Here is a 16460-nt window from a genome sequence, read left to right as displayed (position 1 = left end):
CTGCTTCAATGCGGCGTGGCATGGAGGCAATCAGCCTGTGACACTGCTGAGATGTTATGGAGGCCCAGGATGCTTCAATAGCGGCCTTAAGCTCATCCAGAGTGTTGGGTCTTGCGTCTCTCAACTTTCTCTTCACAATATCCCACAGATTCTCTATGGGGTTCAGGTCAGGAGAGTTGGCAGGCCAATTGAGCACAGTAATACCATGGTCAGTAAACCATTTACCAGTGGTTTTGGCACTGTGAGCAGGTGCCAGGTCGTGCTGAACAAATGAAATCTTCATCACCATAAAGCATTGACCCTGCCCTTGATGAAACACAGTGGACCAACACCAGCAGCTGACATGGCACCCCACACCATCACTGACTGTGGGTACTTGACACTGGACTTCAGGCATTTTGGCATTTCCTTCTCCCCAGTCTTCCTCCAGACTCTGGCACCTTGATTTCCGAATGACATGCAAAATTTGCTTTCATCAGAAAAAAGTACTTGGGACCACTTAGCAACAGTCCAGTGCTGCTTCTCTGTAGCCCAGGTCAGGCGCTTCTGCCGCTGTTTATGGTTCAAAAGTGGCTTTACCTGGGGAATGCGGCACCTGTAGCCCATTTCCTGCACACGCCTGTGCACGGTGGCTCTGGATGTTTCCACACCAGACTCAGTCCACTGCTTCCTCAGGTTCCCCAAGGTCTGGAATCGGTCCTTCTCCACAATCTTCCTCAGGGTCCGGTCTCCTCTTCTCGTTGTACAGCGTTTTCTGCCACATTGTTTCCTTCCAACAGACTTACCATTGAGGTGCCTTGATACAGCACTCTGGGAACAGCCTATTTGTTGAGAAATTTCTTTCTGGGTCTTACCCTCTTGCTTGAGGGTGTCAATGATGGCCTTCTTGACATCTGTCAGGTCGCTAGTCTTACCCATGATGGGGGTTTTGAGTAATGAACCCGGCAGGGAGTTTATATAAGCCTCAGGTATCTTTTGCATGTGTTTAGAGTTAATTAGTTGATTCAGAAGATTAGGGTAATAGGTCGTTTAGAGAACCTTTTCTTGATATGCTAATTTATTGAGACAGGTTTTTTGGGTTATCAGGAGTTGTATGCCAAAATCATCAGTATTAAAACAATAAAAGACCTGACAAATTTCAGTTGGTGGATAATGAATCTATAATATATGAAAGTTTAATTGTAATCATTACATTATGGTAAATAATGAAATTTAACACTATATGCTAATTTTTTGAGAAGGACCTGTAATATACGCCCCGCTCCATACCATGCTTATAACACAGTATATAGTGTTGAGCTTTGTATATGATGTGGACTCCCCACTACAGAATATATACACAGGCACATCTCTACACTATATAAAATACGCCCCGCTCCATACCATGCTTTATAACACAGTATATAGTGTGGAGCTCTGTATATGATGTGGACTCCCCACTACAGATTATATACACAGGCACATCTCTACACTATATAATATACGCCCCGCTCCATACCATGCTTTATAACACAGTATATAGTGTGGAGCTCTGTATATGATGTGGACTCCCCACTACTAATTATATACACAGGCACATCTCTACTATATAATATACGCCCCGCTCCATACCATGCTTTATAACACAGTATATAGTGTGGAGCTCTGTATATGATGTGGACCCCCCACTACAGATTATATACACAGGCACATCTCTACACTATATAATATACGCCCCGCTCCATACCATGCTTTATAACACAGTATATAGTGTGGAGCTCTGTATATGATGTGGACTCCCCACTACAGATTATATACACAGGCACATCTCTACACTATATAATATACGCCCCACTCCATACCATGCTTTATAACACAGTATATAGTGTGGAGCTCTGTATATGATGTGGACTCCCTACTACAGATTATATACACAGGCACATCTCTACACTATATAATATACGCCCCGCTCCATACCATGCTTTATAACACAGTATATAGTGTGGAGCTCTGTATATGATGTGGACTCCCCACTACTAATTATATACACAGGCACATCTCTACTATATAATATACGCCCCGCTCCATACCATGCTTTATAACACAGTATATAGTGTGGAGCTCTGTATATGATGTGGACTCCCCACTACAGATTATATACACAGGCACATCTCTACACTATATAATATACGCCCCGCTCCATACCATGCTTTATAACACAGTATATAGTGTGGAGCTCTGTATATGATGTGGACTCCCCACTACAGATTATATACACAGGCACATCTCTACACTATATAATATACGCCCCACTCCATACCATGCTTTATAACACAGTATATAGTGTGGAGCTCTGTATATGATGTGGACTCCCCACTACAGATTATATACACAGGCACATCTCTACTATATAATATACGCCCCGCTCCATACCATGCTTTATAACACAGTATATAGTGTGGAGCTCTGTATATGATGTAGACCCCCCCACTACTAATTATATACACAGGCACATCTCTACTATATAATATACGCCCCACTTCATACCATGCTTTATAACACAGTATATAGTGTGGAGCTCTGTATATGATGTGGACTCCCCACTACAGATTATATACACAGGCACATCTCTACACTATATAATATACGCCCCGCTCCATACCATGCTTTATAACACAGTATATAGTGTGGAGCTTTGTATATGATGTGGACTCCCCACTACAGATTATATACACAGGCACATCTCTACTATATAATATACGCCCCACTCCATACCATGCTTTATAACACAGTATATAGTGTGGAGCTCTGTATATGATGTGGACCCCCCACTACAGATTATATACACAGGCACATCTCTACACTATATAAAATACGCCCCGCTCCATACCATGCTTTATAACACAGTATATAGTGTGGAGCTCTGTATATGATGTGGACTCCCCACTACAGATTATATACACAGGCACATCTCTACACTATATAATATACGCCCCGCTCCATACCATGCTTTATAACACAGTATATAGTGTGGAGCTCTGTATATGATGTGGACTCCCCACTACAGATTATATACACAGGCACATCTCTACACTATATAATATACGCCCCGCTCCATACCATGCTTTATAACACAGTATATAGTGTGGAGCTCTGTATATGGTGTGGACTCCCCACTACAGATTATATACACAGGCACCTCTCTACTATATAATATACGCCCCACTCCATACCATGCTTCATAACACTGTATATAGTGTGGAGCTCTGTATATGGTGTGGACTCCCCACTACTAATTATATACACAGGCACATCTCTACACTATATAATATACGCCCCACGCCATACCATGCTTTATAACACAGTATATAGTGTGGAGCTCTGTATATGATGTGGACTCCCCACTACAGATTATATACACAGGCACATCTCTACACTATATAATATACGCCCCACTCCATACCATGCTTTATAACACAGTATATAGTGTGGAGCTCTGTATATGATGTGGACTCCCCACTACAGATTATATACACAGGCACATCTCTACTATATAATATACGCCCCACTCCATACCATGCTTTATAACACAGTATATAGTGTGGAGCTCTGTATATGATGTGGACCCCCACTACTAATTATATACACAGGCACATCTCTACTATATAATATACGCCCCGCTCCATACCATGCTTTATAACACAGTATATAGTGTGGAGCTCTGTATATGATGTGGACTCCCCACTACAGATTATATACACAGGCACATCTCTACACTATATAATATACGCCCCACTCCATACCATGCTTTATAACACAGTATATAGTGTGGAGCTCTGTATATGATGTGGACTCCCCACTACAGATTATATACACAGGCACATCTCTACACTATATAATATACGCCCCACTCCATACCATGCTTTATAACACAGTATATAGTGTGGAGCTCTGTATATGATGTGGACTCCCCACTACAGATTATATACACAGGCACATCTCTACACTATATAATATACGCCCCGCTCCATACCATGCTTTATAACACAGTATATAGTGTGGAGCTCTGTATATGATGTGGACCCCCACTACAGATTATATACACAGGCACATCTCTACACTATATAATATACGCCCCGCTCCATACCATGCTTTATAACACAGTATATAGTGTGGAGCTCTGTATATGATGTGGACCCCCACTACAGATTATATACACAGGCACATCTCTACACTATATAATATACGCCCCACTCCATACCATGCTTTATAACACAGTATATAGTGTGGAGCTCTGTATATGATGTGGACTCCCCACTACTAATTATATACACAGGCACATCTCTACTATATAATATGCGCCCCGCTCCATACCATGCTTTATAACACAGTATATAGTGTGGAGCTCTGTATATGATGTGGACTCCCCACTACAGATTATATACACAGGCACATCTCTACACTATATAATATACGCCCCACTCCATACCATGCTTTATAACACAGTATATAGTGTGGAGCTCTGTATATGATGTGGACTCCCCACTACAGATTATATACACAGGCACATCTCTACACTATATAATATACGCCCCACTCCATACCATGCTTTATAACACAGTATATAGTGTGGAGCTCTGTATATGATGTGGACTCCCCACTACAGATTATATACACAGGCACATCTCTACACTATATAATATACGCCCCACTCCATACCATGCTTTATAACACAGTATATAGTGTGGAGCTCTGTATATGATGTGGACTCCCTACTACAGATTATATACACAGGCACATCTCTACACTATATAATATACGCCCCTCTCTATACCATGCTTTATAACACAGTATATAGTGTGGAGCTCTGTATACGATGTGGACTCCCCACTACTAATTATATACACAGGCACATCTCTACTATATAATATACGCCCCACTCCATACCATGCTTTATAACACAGTATATAGTGTGGAGCTCTGTATATGATGTGGACTCCCCACTACAGATTAGATACACAGGCACATCTCTACACTATATAATATACGCCCCACTCCATACCATGCTTTATAACACAGTATATAGTGTGGAGCTCTGTATATGATGTGGACTCCCCACTACAGATTATATACACAGGCACATCTCTACTATATAATATACGCCCGGCTCCATACCATGCTTTATAACACAGTATATAGTGTGGAGCTCTGTATATGATGTAGACCCCCCACTACTAATTATATACACAGGCACATCTCTACTATATAATATACGCCCCACTCCATACCATGCTTTATAACACAGTATATAGTGTGGAGCTCTGTATATGATGTGGACTCCCCACTACAGATTATATACACAGGCACATCTCTACGCTATATAATATACGCCCCACTCCATACCATGCTTTATAACACAGTATATAGTGTGGAGCTCTGTATATGATGTGGACTCCCCACTACAGATTATATACACAGGCACATCTCTACTATATAATATACGCCCCGCTCCATACCATGCTTTATAACACAGTATATAGTGTGGAGCTCTGTATATGATGTGGACTCCCCACTACTAATTATATACACAGGCACATCTCTACACTATATAATATACGCCCCAATTCATACCATGCTTTATAACACAGTATATAGTGTGGAGCTCTGTATATGATGTGGACCCCCCACTACAGATTATATACACAGGCACATCTCTACGCTATATAATATACGCCCCGCTCCATACCATGCTTTATAACACAGTATATAGTGTGGAGCTCTGTATATGATGTGGACTCCCCACTACTAATTATATACACAGGCACATCTCTACTATATAATATACGCCCCACTCCATACCATGCTTTATAACACAGTATATAGTGTGGAGCTCTGTATATGGTGTGGACTCCCCACTACAGATTATATACACAGGCACATCTCTACTATATAATATACGCCCCACTCCATACCATGCTTTATAACACAGTATATAGTGTGGAGCTCTGTATATGGTGTGGACTCCCCACTACAGATTATATACACAGGCACATCTCTACTATATAATATACGCCCCACTCCATACCATGCTTTATAACACAGTATATAGTGTGGAGCTCTGTATATGATGTGGACTCCCCACTACTAATTATATACACAGGCACATCTCTACACTATATAATATACGTCCCACTCCATACCATGCTTTATAACACAGTATATCGTGTGGAGCTCTGTATATGGTGTGGACTCCCCACTACAGATTATATACACAGGCACATCTCTACTATATAATATACGCCCCACTCCATACCATGCTTTATAACACAGTATATAGTGTGGAGCTCTGTATATGGTGTGGACTCCCCACTACAGATTATATACACAGGCACATCTCTACTATATAATATACGCCCCACTCCATACCATGCTTTATAACACAGTATATAGTGTGGAGCTCTGTATATGATGTGGACTCCCCACTACAGATTATATACACAGGCACATCTCTACACTATATAATATACGCCCCGCTCCATACCATGCTTTATAACACAGTATATAGTGTGGAGCTCTATATGATGTGGACTCCCCACTACACATTATATACACAGGCACATCTCTACACTATATAATATACGCCCCGCTCCATACCATGCTTTATAACACAGTATATAATGTGGAGCTCTGTATATGATGTGGACTCCCCACTACAAATTATATACACAGGCACATCTCTATTATATAATATACGCCCCACTCCATACCATGCTTTATAACACAGTATATAGTGTGGAGCTCTGTATATGATGTGGACTCCCCACTACTAATTATATACACAGGCACATCTCTATTATATAATATACGCCCCACTCCATACCATGCTTTATAACACAGTATATAGTGTGGAGCTCTGTATATGATGTGGACTCCCCACTACAGATTATATACACAGGCACATCTCTACTATATAATATACGCCCCGCTCCATACCATGCTTTATAACACAGTATATAGTGTGGAGCTCTGTATATGATGTGGACTCCCCCCTACTAATTATATACACAGGCACATCTCTACACTATATAATATACGCCCCAATTCATACCATGCTTTATAACACAGTATATAGTGTGGAGCTCTGTATATGATGTGGACTCCCCACTACAGATTATATACACAGGCACATCTCTACACTATATAAAATACGCCCCGCTCCATACCATGCTTTATAACACAGTATATAGTGTGGAGCTCTGTATATGATGTGGACTCCCCCCTACTAATTATATACACAGGCACATCTCTACACTATATAATATACGCCCCAATTCATACCATGCTTTATAACACAGTATATAATGTGGAGCTCTGTATATGATGTGGACCCCCCACTACTGATTATATACACAGGCACATCTCTACTATATAATATACGCCCCACTCCATACCATGCCTTATAACACAGTATATAGTGTGGAGCTCTGTATATGATGTGGACCCCCCACTACAAATTATATACACAGGCACATCTCTACTATATAATATACGCCCTACTCCATACCATGCTTTATAACACAGTATATAGTGTGGAGCTCTGTATATGATGTGGACCCCCCACTACAGATTATATACACAGGCACATCTCTACTATATAATATACGCCCCGCTCCATACCATGCTTTATAACACAGTATATAGTGTGGAGCTCTGTATATGATGTGGACCCCCCACTACAAATTATATACACAGGCACATCTCTACACTATATAATATACGCCCCAATTCATACCATGCTTTATAACACAGTATATAGTGTGGAGCTTTGTATATGATGTGGACTCCCCACTACAGATTATATACACAGGCACATCTCTACACTATATAATATACGCCCTACTCCATACCATGCTTTATAACACAGTATATAGTGTGGAGCTCTGTATATGATGTGGAATCCCCACTACAGATTATATACACAGGCACATCTCTACTATATAATATACGCCCCAATTCATACCATGCTTTATAACACAGTATATAGTGTGGAGCTCTGTATATGATGTGGACCCCCCACTACAAATTATATACACAGGCACATCTCTACTATATAATATACGCCCTACTCCATACCATGCTTTATAACACAGTATATAGTGTGGAGCTCTGTATATGATGTGGACCCCCCACTACAGATTATATACACAGGCACATCTCTACTATATAATATACGCCCCGCTCCATACCATGCTTTATAACACAGTATATAGTGTGGAGCTCTGTATATGATGTGGACTCCCCACTACTAATTATATACACAGGCACATCTCTACACTATATAATATACGCCCCAATTCATACCATGCTTTATAACACAGTATATAGTGTGGAGCTCTGTATATGATGTGGACTCCCCACTACTAATTATATACACAGGCACATCTCTACACTATATAATATACGTCCCACTCCATACCATGCTTTATAACACAGTATATAGTGTGGAGCTCTGTATATGATGTGGACTCCCCACTACAGATTATATACACAGGCACATCTCTACACTATATAATATACGCCCCAATTCATACCATGCTTTATAACACAGTATATAGTGTGGAGCTCTGTATATGATGTGGACCCCCCACTACAAATTATATACACAGGCACATCTCTACACTATATAATATACGCCCCAATTCATACCATGCTTTATAACACAGTATATAGTGTGGAGCTTTGTATATGATGTGGACTCCCCACTACAGATTATGTACACAGGCACATCTCTACACTATATAATATACGCCCTACTCCATACCATGCTTTATAACACAGTATATAGTGTTGAGCTTTGTATATGATGTGGACTCCCCACTACAGATTATATACACAGGCACATCTCTACACTATATAAAATACGCCCCGCTCCATACCATGCTTTATAACACAGTATATAGTGTGGAGCTCTGTATATGATGTGGACTCCCCACTACAGATTATATACACAGGCACATCTCTACACTATATAATATACGCCCCACTCCATACCATGCTTTATAACACAGTATATAGTGTGGAGCTCTGTATATGATGTGGACTCCCCACTTCTAATTATATACACAGGCACATCTCTACACTATATAATATACGCCCCGCTCCATACCATGCTTTATAACACAGTATATAGTGTGGAGCTCTGTATATGATGTGGACTCCCCACTACAGATTATATACACAGGCACATCTCTACACTATATAATATACGCCCCACTCCATACCATGCTTTATAACACAGTATATAGTGTGGAGCTCTGTATATGATGTGGACTCCCTACTACAGATTATATACACAGGCACATCTCTACACTATATAATATACGCCCCGCTCCATACCATGCTTTATAACACAGTATATAGTGTGGAGCTCTGTTTACGATGTGGACTCCCCACTACTAATTATATACACAGGCACATCTCTACTATATAATATACGCCCCACTCCATACCATGCTTTATAACACAGTATATAGTGTGGAGCTCTGTATATGATGTGGACTCCCCACTACAGATTAGATACACAGGCACATCTCTACACTATATAATATACGCCCCACTCCATACCATGCTTTATAACACAGTATATAGTGTGGAGCTCTGTATATGATGTGGACTCCCCACTACAGATTAGATACACAGGCACATCTCTACACTATATAATATACGCCCCGCTCCATACCATGCTTTATAACACAGTATATAGTGTGGAGCTCTGTATATGATGTGGACTCCCCACTACAGATTATATACACAGGCACATCTCTACTATATAATATACGCCCGGCTCCATACCATGCTTTATAACACAGTATATAGTGTGGAGCTCTGTATATGATGTAGACCCCCCACTACTAATTATATACACAGGCACATCTCTACTATATAATATACGCCCCACTCCATACCATGCTTTATAACACAGTATATAGTGTGGAGCTCTGTATATGATGTGGACTCCCCACTACAGATTATATACACAGGCACATCTCTACACTATATAATATACGCCCCAATTCATACCATGCTTTATAACACAGTATATAGTGTGGAGCTCTGTATATGATGTGGACCCCCCACTACAGATTATATACACAGGCACATCTCTACGCTATATAATATACGCCCCGCTCCATACCATGCTTTATAACACAGTATATAGTGTGGAGCTCTGTATATGATGTGGACTCCCCACTACTAATTATATACACAGGCACATCTCTACACTATATAATATACGCCCCAATTCATACCATGCTTTATAACACAGTATATAGTGTGGAGCTCTGTATATGATGTGGACCCCCCACTACAGATTATATACACAGGCACATCTCTACGCTATATAATATACGCCCCGCTCCATACCATGCTTTATAACACAGTATATAGTGTGGAGCTCTGTATATGATGTGGACTCCCCACTACTAATTATATACACAGGCACATCTCTACTATATAATATACGCCCCACTCCATACCATGCTTTATAACACAGTATATAGTGTGGAGCTCTGTATATGGTGTGGACTCCCCACTACAGATTATATACACAGGCACATCTCTACTATATAATATACGCCCCACTCCATACCATGCTTTATAACACAGTATATAGTGTGGAGCTCTGTATATGGTGTGGACTCCCCACTACAGATTATATACACAGGCACATCTCTACTATATAATATACGCCCCACTCCATACCATGCTTTATAACACAGTATATAGTGTGGAGCTCTGTATATGATGTGGACTCCCCACTACTAATTATATACACAGGCACATCTCTACACTATATAATATACGCCCCGCTCCATACCATGCTTTATAACACAGTATATAGTGTGGAGCTCTGTATATGATGTGGACTCCCCACTACACATTATATACACAGGCACATCTCTACACTATATAATATACGCCCCGCTCCATACCATGCTTTATAACACAGTATATAATGTGGAGCTCTGTATATGATGTGGACTCCCCACTACTAATTATATACACAGGCACATCTCTATTATATAATATACGCCCCACTCCATACCATGCTTTATAACACAGTATATAGTGTGGAGCTCTGTATATGATGTGGACTCCCCACTACTAATTATATACACAGGCACATCTCTATTATATAATATACGCCCCACTCCATACCATGCTTTATAACACAGTATATAGTGTGGAGCTCTGTATATGATGTGGACTCCCCACTACAGATTATATACACAGGCACATCTCTACTATATAATATACGCCCCACTCCATACCATGCTTTATAACACAGTATATAGTGTGGAGCTCTGTATATGATGTGGACTCCCCACTACAGATTATATACACAGGCACATCTCTACTATATAATATACGCCCCGCTCCATACCATGCTTTATAACACAGTATATAGTGTGGAGCTCTGTATATGATGTGGACTCCCCCCTACTAATTATATACACAGGCACATCTCTACACTATATAATATACGCCCCGCTCCATACCATGCTTTATAACACAGTATATAGTGTGGAGCTCTGTATATGATGTGGACTCCCCACTACTAATTATATACACAGGCACATCTCTACTATATAATATACGCCCCACTCCATACCATGCTTTATAACACAGTATATAGTGTGGAGCTCTGTATATGGTGTGGACTCCCCACTACAGATTATATACACAGGCACATCTCTACTATATAATATACGCCCCACTCCATACCATGCTTTATAACACAGTATATAGTGTGGAGCTCTGTATATGGTGTGGACTCCCCACTACAGATTATATACACAGGCACATCTCTACTATATAATATACGCCCCACTCCATACCATGCTTTATAACACAGTATATAGTGTGGAGCTCTGTATATGATGTGGACTCCCCACTACTAATTATATACACAGGCACATCTCTACACTATATAATATACGTCCCACTCCATACCATGCTTTATAACACAGTATATAGTGTGGAGCTCTGTATATGGTGTGGACTCCCCACTACAGATTATATACACAGGCACATCTCTACTATATAATATACGCCCCACTCCATACCATGCTTTATAACACAGTATATAGTGTGGAGCTCTGTATATGATGTGGACTCCCCACTACAGATTATATACACAGGCACATCTCTACACTATATAATATACGCCCCGCTCCATACCATGCTTTATAACACAGTATATAGTGTGGAGCTCTGTATATGATGTGGACTCCCCACTACACATTATATACACAGGCACATCTCTACACTATATAATATACGCCCCGCTCCATACCATGCTTTATAACACAGTATATAATGTGGAGCTCTGTATATGATGTGGACTCCCCACTACTAATTATATACACAGGCACATCTCTATTATATAATATACGCCCCACTCCATACCATGCTTTATAACACAGTATATAGTGTGGAGCTCTGTATATGATGTGGACTCCCCACTACTAATTATATACACAGGCACATCTCTATTATATAATATACGCCCCACTCCATACCATGCTTTATAACACAGTATATAGTGTGGAGCTCTGTATATGATGTGGACTCCCCACTTCTAATTATATACACAGGCACATCTCTACTATATAATATACGCCCCACTCCATACCATGCTTTATAACACAGTATATAGTGTGGAGCTCTGTATATGATGTGGACTCCCCACTACAGATTATATACACAGGAACATCTCTACTATATAATATACGCCCCGCTCCATACCATGCTTTATAACACAGTATATAGTGTGGAGCTCTGTATATGATGTGGACTCCCCCCTACTAATTATATACACAGGCACATCTCTACACTATATAATATACGCCCCAATTCATACCATGCTTTATAACACAGTATATAGTGTGGAGCTCTGTATATGATGTGGACTCCCCACTACAGATTATATACACAGGCACATCTCTACACTATATAAAATACGCCCCGCTCCATACCATGCTTTATAACACAGTATATAGTGTGGAGCTCTGTATATGATGTGGACTCCCCCCTACTAATTACACAGGCACATCTCTACACTATATAATATACGCCCCAATTCATACCATGCTTTATAACACAGTATATAATGTGGAGCTCTGTATATGATGTGGACCCCCCACTACTGATTATATACACAGGCACATCTCTACTATATAATATACGCCCCACTCCATACCATGCTTTATAACACAGTATATAGTGTGGAGCTCTGTATATGATGTGGACCCCCCACTACAAATTATATACACAGGCACATCTCTACTATATAATATACGCCCTACTCCATACCATGCTTTATAACACAGTATATAGTGTGGAGCTCTGTATATGATGTGGACCCCCCACTACAGATTATATACACAGGCACATCTCTACTATATAATATACGCCCCGCTCCATACCATGCTTTATAACACAGTATATAGTGTGGAGCTCTGTATATGATGTGGACTCCCCACTACTAATTATATACACAGGCACATCTCTACACTATATAATATACGCCCCGCTCCATACCATGCTTTATAACACAGTATATAGTGTGGAGCTCTGTATATGGTGTGGACTCCCCACTACAGATTATATACACAGGCACATCTCTATGCTATATAATATACGTCCCGCTCCATACCATGCTTTATAACACAGTATATAGTGTGGAGCTCTGAATATGATGTGGACTCCCCACTACAGATTATATACACAGGCACATCTCTACACTATATAATATACGCCCCAATTCATACCATGCTTTATAACACAGTATATAGTGTGGAGCTTTGTATATGATGTGGACTCCCCACTACAGATTATATACACAGGCACATCTCTACACTATATAATATACGCCCTACTCCATACCATGCTTTATAACACAGTATATAGTGTGGAGCTCTGTATATGATGTGGAATCCCCACTACAGATTATATACACAGGCACATCTCTACTATATAATATACGCCCCGCTCCATACCATGCTTTATAACACAGTATATAGTGTGGAGCTCTGTATATGATGTGGACCCCCCACTACAAATTATATACACAGGCACATCTCTACACTATATAATATACGCCCCAATTCATACCATGCTTTATAACACAGTATATAGTGTGGAGCTTTGTATATGATGTGGACTCCCCACTACAGATTATATACACAGGCACATCTCTACACTATATAATATACGCCCTACTCCATACCATGCTTTATAACACAGTATATAGTGTGGAGCTCTGTATATGATGTGGAATCCCCACTACAGATTATATACACAGGCACATCTCTACTATATAATATACGCCCCAATTCATACCATGCTTTATAACACAGTATATAGTGTGGAGCTCTGTATATGATGTGGACCCCCCACTACAAATTATATACACAGGCACATCTCTACTATATAATATACGCCCTACTCCATACCATGCTTTATAACACAGTATATAGTGTGGAGCTCTGTATATGATGTGGACCCCCCACTACAGATTATATACACAGGCACATCTCTACTATATAATATACGCCCCGCTCCATACCATGCTTTATAACACAGTATATAGTGTGGAGCTCTGTATATGATGTGGACTCCCCACTACTAATTATATACACAGGCACATCTCTACACTATATAATATACGCCCCAATTCATACCATGCTTTATAACACAGTATATAGTGTGGAGCTCTGTATATGATGTGGACTCCCCACTACAGATTATATACACAGGCACATCTCTACTATATAATATACGCCCCGCTCCATACCATGCTTTATAACACAGTATATAGTGTGGAGCTCTGTATATGATGTGGACTCCCCACTACTAATTATATACACAGGCACATCTCTACACTATATAATATACGTCCCACTCCATACCATGCTTTATAACACAGTATATAGTGTGGAGCTCTGTATATGATGTGGTCTCCCCACTACAGATTATATACACAGGCACATCTCTACACTATATAATATACGCCCCAATTCATACCATGCTTTATAACACAGTATATAGTGTGGAGCTCTGTATATGATGTGGACCCCCCACTACAAATTATATACACAGGCACATCTCTACACTATATAATATACGCCCCAATTCATACCATGCTTTATAACACAGTATATAGTGTGGAGCTTTGTATATGATGTGGACTCCCCACTACAGATTATGTACACAGGCACATCTCTACACTATATAATATACGCCCCACTCCATACCATGCTTTATAACACAGTATATAGTGTGGAGCTCTGTATATGATGTGGACTCCCCACTACAGATTATATACACAGGCACATCTCTACTATATAATATACGCCCTACTCCATACCATGCTTTATAACACAGTATATAGTGTTGAGCTTTGTATATGATGTGGACTCCCCACTACAGATTATATACACAGGCACATCTCTACACTATATAAAATACGCCCCGCTCCATACCATGCTTTATAACACAGTATATAGTGTGGAGCTCTGTATATGATGTGGACTCCCCACTACAGATTATATACACAGGCACATCTCTACACTATATAATATACGCCCCACTCCATACCATGCTTTATAACACAGTATATAGTGTGGAGCTCTGTATATGATGTGGACTCCCCACTTCTAATTATATACACAGGCACATCTCTACTATATAATATACGCCCCGCTCCATACCATGCTTTATAACACAGTATATAGTGTGGAGCTCTGTATATGATGTGGACCCCCCACTACAGATTATATACACAGGCACATCTCTACACTATATAATATACGCCCCGCTCCATACCATGCTTTATAACACAGTATATAGTGTGGAGCTCTGTATATGATGTGGACTCCCCACTACAGATTATATACACAGGCACATCTCTACACTATATAATATACGCCCCACTCCATACCATGCTTTATAACACAGTATATAGTGTGGAGCTCTGTATATGATGTGGACTCCCTACTACAGATTATATACACAGGCACATCTCTACACTATATAATATACGCCCCGCTCCATACCATGCTTTATAACACAGTATATAGTGTGGAGCTCTGTATACGATGTGGACTCCCCACTACTAATTATATACACAGGCACATCTCTACACTATATAATATACGCCCCACTCCATACCATGCTTTATAACACAGTATATAGTGTGGAGCTCTGTATATGATGTGGACTCTCCACTACAGATTATATACACAGGCACATCTCTACACTATATAATATACGCCCCACTCCATACCATGCTTTATAACACAGTATATAGTGTGGAGCTCTGTATACGATGTGGACTCCCCACTACTAATTATATACACAGGCACATCTCTACTATATAATATACGCCCCACTCCATACCATGCTTTATAACACAG

At 40.2% G+C, this 16460-nt stretch overlaps 2 protein-coding genes across 2 annotated transcripts in view; one reads left to right on the top strand and one right to left on the bottom strand.

Moving 5' to 3' along the window:
* The window catches only part of LOC138663178 (zinc finger protein 300-like), a 723911-nt gene that overhangs the window by 462139 nt on the left and 245312 nt on the right, over window positions 1-16460 (bottom strand). The window lies entirely within an intron of this gene.
* LOC138663172 (oocyte zinc finger protein XlCOF6-like) overlaps window positions 1-16460 on the top strand; it is a 201312-nt gene that overhangs the window by 53262 nt on the left and 131590 nt on the right. The gene's annotated exons all lie outside the window — the stretch shown is intronic.

Source organism: Ranitomeya imitator, chromosome 2 (genome assembly GCF_032444005.1).
Source record: "Ranitomeya imitator isolate aRanImi1 chromosome 2, aRanImi1.pri, whole genome shotgun sequence".
Lineage (NCBI taxonomy): Eukaryota > Metazoa > Chordata > Amphibia > Anura > Dendrobatidae > Ranitomeya > Ranitomeya imitator.
Note: the sequence above shows the minus strand (reverse complement) of the source record. Positions and strands in the feature narration are given on the sequence as shown.